General features: G+C 43.0%; 1 long non-coding RNA gene across 1 annotated transcript; it reads left to right on the top strand.

Annotated features, from left to right (window-relative positions):
- The first annotated feature begins 5170 nt into the window (after positions 1–5170).
- Positions 5171–6044, top strand: LOC117091028. The gene is made up of 2 exons (XR_004440217.1): positions 5171–5600; positions 5905–6044. It is a non-coding gene; the product is annotated as an uncharacterized LOC117091028 (long non-coding RNA).
- Positions 6045–11062: the final 5018 nt, after the last annotated feature.

Raw genomic sequence — 11062 nt, 5'->3', positions numbered from 1 at the left:
ACACAGTAAGACCTCATCTCAAATAAAATAGAATAAAATAAAATAGGTATATCAGTATAATGAAAAAATTAATCATCCATTTGGTCTTTTGTTCACTATTCCACAGATATTTATCGAGCACTGATTATGTCAGGCACTATTTTTCTTTTTCTTTTTTTAGATAAGAGTCTTGCTCAGGCTGGAGTGCAGTAGTGTGATCTCAACTCACTGCTACCTCCGCCTCCTGGGTTCAAGTGATTCTCCTGTCTCAGCCTCCCAAGTAGCTGGGATTACAGGTACCTACAACCACACCCGGCTACTTTTTGTATTTTTAATAGAGACAGGGTTTCACCATGTTGGCCAGGCTGGTCTCAAACTCCTGATGATCTGCCCGCTTTAGCCTCCCAAAGGGCTGGGATTACAGGCATGAGCCACTTCACCCGGCTGTCAGGCACTCTGAGATGCTAGGATACAAAATTCTTAGGCAAAGCAATCTAAGCAAGGGGACTTTCCCAACTAATGAGACTCAAAGAAATAGCCCTTTATTCAGTCAGGAGCATGAGTGAAGGGCCCCCTGCATATAGCACCCTGTATTATACTCTGAAAAGTAGGAAGAAGTGGAAAATAGTGCCTTTTACCACAGAACTCTCAATTTACAGGCCAAAGAGCATGGCCAAATTTTAAAAGGTTATGCAAGGACACAGATACGAACAAGAAAATTTTAATATACCACCAACTGTACCAAAGTGCTGCAGTTCTCTGAGTAATCAAGTGATCATTACTCACGGTATCTCAGTCAGATTTCAGACTAGCAAGATCAGTCTTGCTCGTCTGTCTTTTAGGAACCCAGTTCTTTTCCTTCTAATGCCTTATCCCAGTTTGCAATTATATATTTATTGGCTTCTTGTATTTCTCCTTTACTATACTGCAAGCTCAAAAAAGGTGAAGGTTATGTATGTTTTAATCAGGCTGTATTTTAAATGCCTTGCACTGTGCCAGTAAATATTCGTTAAATACATGAATTGTTGGGTATGACGGTGTGAGCCTGTGGTGCCAGCTACTTGAAAGGCTGAGGTAGGAGGATCACTTCAGCCCAGGAGGAGTTCAAGGTTATAGTGCACTACGGTCATGCCTCGAATAGACATTGCACTCCAACCTAGCCAACATAGTGAGACCCCATCTCTACAAGTAAATGAATGAATGAATGAATGAAGGGTCACAGCCGAATTCATGCTTAAAATATTTTGATACTTGGTCAAGAAGATAGTGGTGGTAAATCAATCAACTGGTTGATGGTGAACTTTTTTGTTGTTGTTGTGAGGTTTGTGTTTTTTATTTTCTGAGACAGGGTCTCTGATGCCCAGATTGGAGTGCAGTAGCAAAATCACAGCTCATTGCAGTTTCAAGCCACCCTCCTGGGCTCCAGCAATCCTCCTGCCTTAGCCTCCCAAAGCACTGGGATTACAGGCATGAGCCGTCCCGCCTGGCAATGATGTGTGTGCTTGTGACATGACACATAGGATTTACCTTTCCACAGTCAGCTAAATAACTGTTTTCAATTTTGCTAGAAAAGTTCTGGTCTAGTTTGGCCTGGACTTTAGTTTACTTTTCTTTCTTTCTTTTTAACCTTACTTTTTTTTTTTTTAATTTTTTTATTTTTTGAGATGGAGTCTCACTCTGTCACCCAGGCCAGAGTGCAGTGGCACGATCTCGGCTCACTGCAAGCTCCGCCTCCCGAGTTCAAGCGATTCTCCTGCCTCAGCCTCCCAAGTAGCTGGGACTACAGGCGCCCGCCACCACGCCCAGCTAATTTTTGTATTTTTAGTAGAGACAGGGTTTCACCATATTGGCCAGGCTGGTCTCGAAGTCCTGACCTCGTGATCCATCCACCTCGGCCTCCCAAAGTGCTGGAATTACAGGCGTGAGCCACCGCACCCAGCCTAACCTTACTTACTTTTTAACTGTGGCAAAGACTCTAGTCTTCTTTTAAGAATAACTATAATTTACTTTTTAAAATTACTCAAATAATTTTCTATCATACTTTTATGTGCTGTGTTTTATGGATTATGTGTTTTATGTGCTGAATTTATGTTTTAAAATCACTTTTTAAGTTATCTGCATCACTTTTAAGTAAGGTGGTGAGAGATAAAAACCATGTCGCTTTACTTTTAAAGTGAATGACCGCCTCTAAGCTTGAAAACATCACAGTTAGACTGTGTCATTTTCTGGTCATTAGGTGGAGCCACTGCTATTGCAGGTTTCCTAACCCTAACCCTATTTATAGAGAAATTCCTCTTCAGTCATTTTATAAACAAAGCCTCTTGTTAGTATTTAACATTACATTTTAGCTCAGTGAATTTCACTAAATAGGAAAGATCCTGAGAGAACGAAACATATAAAATATGTAGCCAATTCATACACATTTTAACATTCAGAAATGCTGCTTATTAGAATTTGAATTTATTTCTCAGACTTTTCTGAGAGGTTAGAAGGGCCCTGTTGTGTTTAATCTAAAGACCAGTTCAAACACTAGGGAGGGAACTGTTTAAGAGGAAGGAATGACTAACGTCTGAAGGTCAGAGGACTAAATTTCTGGTGACTGAACATGTTGCAACACATGGGTTTTCCCTGTAAAAAAACAAAACAAGCCGGGCAAACAAAATAAAACAAAAAACATTATGTGCTGGCCCCAGTAATTACTTGTACCCTTGCTCTTTCATTTCCTCTTCTAATGATAAAGGAAGCTGCAGTTGCTCAACTTGTGAACTGAAAACACCAGACAGCAATGACATAGGAAAATGGGCAAGTTCAGGCAAAAGCCCGTGTGGCGGCTGGAGTCCGGGCCCCTCTGCTTTCCCATCATTTTCCTTTCCCATGTTTGTTCTTTTCACCTTGATTTCTTATCATGTTCCTTTTTTTTTTTTTTTTTTTTTGTTGAGATGGAGTCTTGCTCTGTCACCCAGACTGTAATGCAGTGGCACAATCTTGGCTCACTGTAAACTCCTCCTCCTGGGTTCAAGCAATTCTTCTGCCTCAGCCTCCCAAGTAGCTGGGATTACAGACGTGTGCCCCCCCACCCGGCTGATTTTTGTATTTTTAGTTAGCATAGGGTTTCACCATGTTGGCCAGGCTGGTCTCAAACTCCTGACCTCAAGTGATCCACCTGCCTCGGCCTCCCAAAGTACTGGGATTATAGGTGTGAGCCATCACAACCAGCCTGTTCCGTTTTTAAAAAAAATATTTCCCACCACCCCTTTTTCCTTGTATCACACCTCTCCATTAAGCCCACAAGTTAAAGAATTGATAAACACTTCTACTTCAACTCGGGAATATTAATACAAAAAAAAAGACCCAGCACTCACTGATATACAACACAGAGCAAATTCCTTTTTCTACAGCACTTTCCAATGGATTGAAATGGTTCTTAAATGAAATTTTTAAACATATAAAATTGGGAAACATTTTAATAGAGACCTATAAATCCATGTTTTCCCAAATTTAGTCCTGTCAAGGGTATGGGAAAACAAGTACCCTCTTACATTCACCATGAGACCATAAATTGCGTAGCCACAAAAATGCTCATGCCCTGTAACCCAGAAAACTCACTTTCAGGAGTTTATCCTAAGAAAGTAAAAATGTGCAAGAAGATTTTCTTTTTAGATGGGATCTCACTGTCACACTGGCTGGAGTGCAGTGGCAAGATCACAGCTCACTGCAGCCTCAAACTTCCATGGTCAAGCCATCTTCCCACCTCAGCCTCCTGAGCAGCTGAGACTACAGGCTTATGACACTGAGTCTGGCTAAGTTTTTAAAATTTTTTTGTAAAGACAAAGTCTCTCTTTGTTGCCCAGGCTAGTCTCGAGCTCTTGGCCTCATGTGATTCTCCAGCCTCGGCCATCTGAAGTACTGGGATTACAGGTGTAAGCCACCACGTCCTGCATAAAGATTTTTGTGCAGAGAAGTTTATCACAGCATTATTATTATTATTTTTAGAGACAGGGTCTTGCTCTGTTGCCCAGGCTGGAGTGCAGTGGTGCGAGTATAGCTCACTGCAACCTCCAACTCCCGGGCTAAAGCAATCCTTTTGACTCAAGTCTCCTGAGTAGGTTTGCACCATCATGCCGAGAAACAACATTATTGATAACAGCAAAAAAATGGGAAAGCAATTAAATGTCCAACAGTTCCTGGTCCACCCATCTGTGTGACTCTCCAGTCTTCTGGAAAGGCCTGGGATTTTTAACCTTATGCTTGCCACCTAAACCTCTGCTGGATAAATGAGGCCCTAGAGATCAATAGACCTCTCTAGTTAATGATTACTAGTCTTCTCCCATTTCTAAGTACACACAGCTTGGTTTCCCCACCTTTAACAACATGCTGCTTAGAACATCTAACTATTTTCAACTGGAACTCCTTCCACCTTCCACTGTAAGAACTATAGTTTTTGGGCCGGGCGCAGTGACTCACACCTGTAATCCCAGCACTTTGGGAGGTCGAAGTGGGTGGATCACCTGAAGTCACAAGTGTGAGACCAGCCTGATCAATATGGTGCAACCTCATCTCTACTAAAAATACAAAAAAACAAATTAGTCGGGCGCGGTGGCGTGTGCCAGGGTGACAGAGCAAGACTCCGTCTCAAAAAAAAAAAAAAAAAAGGAACTATGGTTTTTGTTTTGTTTTGTTTTGATTTTTGAAACAAGGTCTTGCTCTGTCACCGAGGCTGGAGTGCGATGGCACCATCATGGCTCACTACAACCTTGAACTCCCTGGCTCAAGTGATCTTCCTACATCAGCCGCCTGAGTAGCCGGGACAGTTTCTTTTAAAAATTATGCTACTCGGAGGCTGAGGCGGGAGAATGGCGGGAACCCGGGAGGCGGAGCTTGCAGTGAGCCGAGATCCGGCCACTGCACTCCAGCCTGGGCGACACAGCGAAACTCCGTCTCCAAAAAAAAAAAAAAAAAAAAAAAAAAATTATGATTATTGGCTGGGTGCGGTGGCTCATGCCTGTAATCCCAGCACTTTAGGAGGCCGAGGCGAGCGGATCACGAGGTCAGGAGATCGAGACCATCCTGGCTAACACGGTAAAACCCTATCTCTATTAAAAATACAAAAAATTAGTCAGGTGTGGTGGTGGGCGCCTGTGGTCCCAGCTACTCAGGAGGCTGAGGCAGGAGAATGGCGTGAACCCAGGAGGCGGAGCTTGCAGTGAGCCAAGATCACACCATTGTACTCCAGCCTGGGCAACAGAGCAAGACTCCATCTCAAACACTATATATATTTAAAAAATTTAAAAATTATGATTGTATTCCCCAGGGCAGAGCATCCAAGTTAGTAGGCACTTAGCAAGTTTTTACTGAATGAGTGAATAAATGAATGAAATGTTTACAATCTGCCTTGCATATAATTAGCTCTACTTCAAACTGTCTGCCTATAGCCTCTCCAGAAACAAATCATTTACACAGTAATATTATGGGGAAGAAAATGACCGTGATTCATAACATCTAAAATTTTAAACTAACAAAACTCACAGAGCAAACCAAACAGGATTAGACTCTATTACTGGAGACTGGGCTTGAACCTCCGGGCTGCAGCATCAGAGGCTAACAGAATGAAGAGTAAAAAGGTGGATAAAAGGCCGGGCGCGGTGGCTCAAGCCTGTAATCCCAGCACTTTGGGAGGCCGAGACGGGTGGATCACGAGGTCAGGAGATCGAGACCCTCCTGGCTAACACGGTGAAACCCCGTCTCTACTAAAAATACAAAAAACTAGCCGGGCGAGGTGGCGGGCGCCTGTGGTCCCAGCTACTCGGGAGGCTGAGGCAGGAGAATGGCGTGAACCCGGGAGGCGGAGCTTGCAGTGAGCTGAGATCCGGCCACTGCACTTCAGACCGGGCGACAGAGCAAGACTCCGTCTCAAAAAAAAAAAAGGTGGATAAAAGACTTGGGGCTGGAAAGCAGTAGATGTGAGCAGAATTGACAGGACAGCACATGGCCAGGAGGTCCCTCCCCGCTAAAATACTAGGATACTGACTTAGAAAAGCAGAGGGTCAGGGAAATCTTAAAAAAAAGACTGACATTTCTATTTAAGAGACACTGCCTAAATTGCTGATTAAACAAACAGATCCATCCAAATTTAAATAACATTGGACATTTAATTAGTTTTTCCTATTACACTGCAAGTACAGCCTCAGGAACACTTATAGGCAAAATTAAAGTGCGACTTTTCTATCTGCCTCTCTGAGCTGGAGTAAGTTAAATGTGCAACCCCCACATTGTATATAATAATCTCTTACACTTTTGTTCATAGTGCCACCTATGGTCACGACCAATTAGGGCTGGTAAGGCAGCTGCACTGTTTGCCGCAGCCAATGAGGGTAAATGTACTATGTTGCTAAGACTCTCAGCCAATGAGTACTCACCTGAGCTATCCTCAGCCACGCATGCCCTGCAAGATGGGTCATTTGTGCTTCTTTGGCTTAACTTTCTGCCATTGACTTTGGGTTCTAGGGAACAGATTGACCCCAAACATCTGATATAGGTCACATAGTCACATTGGATTAGGGGCCCATCCTGCTCCAGTGTGACTTCATCTTAATTGCATCTGTAACAATCTAAATACGGTCACATTCTGAGATACGAGGGGTTAGGACAACATAAGAATTTTGGGGTTCACGGTTCAACCCATAACACCGACCTTGTATGCTTTAGGGAGAAAATGTATTTAAATGATATTGACTTAAAGAACTATTTGGAAAGGCTGAAGAAGCAGCTTGGAAAATGAGCAGGTACGGGGAAGCTGGGTGCAGCTGTTTCCTCAAATCATGCCCCAAAGCAGCCCAGTGAGGACATCCTGACCTCTGCAGGACACTGAGCACCACAGCTTGGACTATTCCAGTATCTCTGACCTGCTATGCTGCAACTGCCAACTACTAGATCTTGGCTTTTATACCACTAGTTCCCAATTTTAAGTCTAGGTAACAGCCCCTCCCTCAAGGGAGGCTGGGAAAGTAAGTACAGTCATGTGTCACTTAAAACAGGAATATGTTCTGCTTAGGTGATTTCATTGTTATGTGAACATGATAGAGGTGTCCTTACACAAACTGAGATGGAAGAGCCTACATATTTGGAATATGTGGTGTAGCCTATTGTTCTAGGCTACTATCTGTATAGCATGTTACTGTACTGAATACTATAGGCAACTGTAACACAACGGTAAGTATGTGTGTCTAAATATATCTAAACATAGAAAAGGTACAGCAGAAATGCAGTATAAGAGAAACAAATAGCACACGTATATAAAGCACTTACTATGAATGGAGCCTGCAGACTGGAAATTGCTCTCGGTGAGTCAGTGAGTGAGAGGTGAATCAATATGAAGGCCTAAGGCATGACTATACACTACAGTAGACTTTAGAAACACTGTACACTTAGGCTACACTAAATTTATTTAAAACATTTTTCTTTCTTCAATGATAAATTAGCCTTAGCTTACTGTAACTTTTTTTTTTATTTTTTTTTTGAGACTGGGTCTGGCTCTGTTGCCCAGGCTGGATGGAGTGCAGTGGCGCTATCTTGGCTGACACTACAAACCTCTGCCTCCTGGGCTTAAGCCAACCTCTCACTTCAGCCTCCTGAGTAGCTGGGATTACAGGCACACGCCACCACACCCAGCTAAGTTTTGAATTTTTTGTAGAGATGGGGTTTTGCCATATTGCCTAGGCTGGTCTTGATCTCCTAAACTCAAGCAATCTGCCCGCCTCAACCTCCCAAAGTGCTAGGAATACGGGCGTGAGCCACAATGCCTGACCAACATTTGTACTTTATAAGCTTTAAAAATGTTTTAAAACTTTTTGTAATAACACTTAGCTTAAAACATGAATACACTGCACAAAAATATTTTCTTTCTTTATATCCTTATTCTATAAGCTTTTTCTATTATTTATTTACATTTTTAAAACAGAGTTTCGCTCTGTCGCCCAGGGCAGAGTGTATTGGTGTGATCTCCATTCACTGCGACCTCCACCTCCCGGGTTCAAGCAATTCTGCTGCCTCAGCCTCCCAAGTAGCTGGGATTACAGGCATGTGCCAGTATGCCCAGCTAATTTTTTTTAGTGGAGAAAAGTTTTCGCCATGTTGGCCAGGCTGGTCTCGAACTCCTGACCTCAGGTGATCCACCCACCTTGGACTCCCAAAGTGCTGGGATTACAGGCGTAAGCCACCACGCCTGGCCTATTTTTTTTTTCTTTTTAAACATTTTTGTTAAAAACTAAAACACAAATGCACACCTATGCCTATGCAAGGTCAGGATCACCAGTATCACTGCTTCCATCTCCATGTCTGGTCCCACTGGAATGTCCTCATGGGCAATTCCACTCATGCAGTTGCCATCTCATATGATATCAAGGCCTTCTTCTAGAACACCTTTTTTTTTTTTTTAATAAGTAGAAAGAGTACACTCTAAAACAACAATAAATAGTATAGTAAATACATAAGCTGGTAATAGTGGCTTATTATCATTATCAAGTATGTGTACTGCACATAATTGAACGTGCTTTTTTTTTTTTTTTTTTTAGATGGAGTCTTGCTCTGTCGTCCAGGTTGAAGTACAGTGGCGTGATTTCAGCTCACTGAAAGCTCTGCCTCCTGGGTTCACGCCATTCTCCTGCCTCAGCCTCCCAAGTAGCTGGGACTACAGGCGCCCGCCACCACGCCCAGCTAATTTTTTGTATTTTTAGTAAAGACAGGGTTTCATCGTGTTAGCCAGGATGGTCTTGATCTCCCGACTTGGCCTCCCAGAGTTTCATCGTGTTAGCCAGATGGTCTTGATCTGCCCGCCTTGGCCTCCCAGAGTGCTGGGATTGCAGGCCTGAGCCACCGCACCTGGCCTGTATGTGCTATTTTTTTTATACAGCTGGCAGCACAATAGGTTTGTTTACAGCAGCATCACCACAAATGCATGAGTAATGCTTTTGTTACCATATCAAGACAGCTACAATGGCAACAGGTGACAGGAATTTTCAGCTCCATTATAATCTTATGGGACCGCTGTTGTATATGTGGTCCACACTGACTGAACTGTTGTTAGGTGGTGCATGACTGTATTTGGGCCATAAATATCTCTTCATATTGCTGGGAATAGGCCTCTATTAGGACTATGATCACCCACTCACTCTAGCTTATTAGAACACATCCCTATTATTATTATTATTATTCTGAGACAGAGTCTCACTCTGTCACCCTGGCTGGAGTGCAGTGGTGTGATCTCGGCTCACTGCTACTCTGCCTCCTGGGTTCAAGTTATTCTCGTGCCTCAGCCACCCGAGTAGCTGGGATTACAGGCATAAGCCACCATGCCTGGCTGACATCCCTAATATTAAATAATATATAATAAGATTGAAAAGGACAACATAATTACAGATATAGTAGGCACATACATCAAAAGATCATACCTAAAAAATAGAAAGTTGTGATAAATAATTTTCTAGAAAAAACAAACAAAATTGACTTCAGGAGAAACAAATCTAAACAATAATAATAATTATTATTATAATTATTATTTTGAGACAGTCTCCCTCTGTTGCCCAAGCTGGAGTGCTGTGGTGCAATCTCTTCTTACTGCAACCTCTGCCTCCTGACTTCAAGTGATTCTCCTGCCTCAGCCTCCTGAGTAGCTGGGATTATAGGTGCCTACCACCATGCCTGGCTAATTTTTTCTTTTTCTTTTTTTTTGAGATGGAGTCTTGCTCTGTCGCCCACGCTGGAGTAAAATGGCACGATCCCGGCTCACTGCAACCTCTGCCTCCTGGGTTCAAGTGATTCTCATGCTTGCAATCCTGAGTAGCTGGGATTATGGGTGCCCGCCACCACACCTGGCTAACTTTTGTATTTTTAGTAGAGATGGGGTTTCACCATGTTGGCCAGGCTGGTCTTGAACTCCTGACCTCAGGTGATCTGCCTGCCTTGGCCTCTCAAAGTGCTGGGATTACAGGTGTGAGGCACTGTGCCCGGCCCAGCAGTTAATTTTTCAAAAACATTGTTCATAGAGACAGGGTTTCACTATGTTGGCCAGGCTGGTCTCAAACTCCTGACCTCAAGTGATCCGCTTGCCTCAGCCTCCCAAAGTGCTGGGATTACAGGCGTGAACCACCGTGCCTGGCCCTAAACAATAATTATTTTAAAAATTAAAAATGGTAGTCAAAAATCTCTAATACCAAGACATCTTCAAGCCTAGTTTCATCAAACCTGCAATGAACAGATCATTCCAGTTTTATACAAACTGTTTTGGAGAATAGAAAAAGCTACTCAACTCATTTTATAATACCATTAAAACCTTGATCTCAAAACTGGACAAGAGTATATAAGGAAAGAACAATATAGATCAATCTCTAAAACCCACACAAAAAAGCCCTAATTTAAAAAGATCAATATAAAGGGTTCCTTATTGGAGTTTTACTGCAATCAAATGTGTTTTGGTGACTGTACCATGTAATACCCTTTTTCATTGGGAAGCAGCCTCCCTCAATGACATCTAATTCAAATCCATACTCTTTCAGTTATTTTAGTTAGTTAGTTTTTTTGAGATGGAGTCTCACTCTTTTGCCCAGGCTGGAGTGCAGTGGCATGATCTCGGCTCACTGCAAGCTCTGCCTCCCAGGTTCGTGCCATTCTCCTGCCTCAGCCTCCCAAGTAGCTGGGACCACAGGCGCCCACCACCAAGCCCGGCTAATTTTTTTGTATCTTTTTAGTAGAGATGGGGTTTCACCGTGTTAGCTAGGATGGTCTTGATCTCCTGACCTCGTGATCCACCCGCCTCAGCCTCCCAAAGTGCTGAGATTACAGGTGTGAGCCACCGCGCCCAGCCAGTTCTTTTAGTTTTTAAAGCAGTCTCATTTCAGTTATTAATATTGACTTCTTCATTTTGAAACTTCAAGTAATATTTGGTTCAAAGCTTTCCTTCTCTCACCAGAACAGGCTGGACTTGTGGCCCCGGTGACCTCGAACTGGGAATGGGGGTGTGGGATGTAGGGCATAGGTCTTCTTGTCACATCCCATTCTGTCTTCCCAGTTATTACTTGTACTCAGAATT

Source organism: Trachypithecus francoisi, unplaced genomic scaffold, assembly GCF_009764315.1.
Source record: "Trachypithecus francoisi isolate TF-2019V2 unplaced genomic scaffold, Tfra_2.0 Lachesis_group11, whole genome shotgun sequence".
Classification (NCBI taxonomy): domain Eukaryota; kingdom Metazoa; phylum Chordata; class Mammalia; order Primates; family Cercopithecidae; genus Trachypithecus; species Trachypithecus francoisi.
This window is presented reverse-complemented; position numbering and strand designations above follow the sequence as displayed.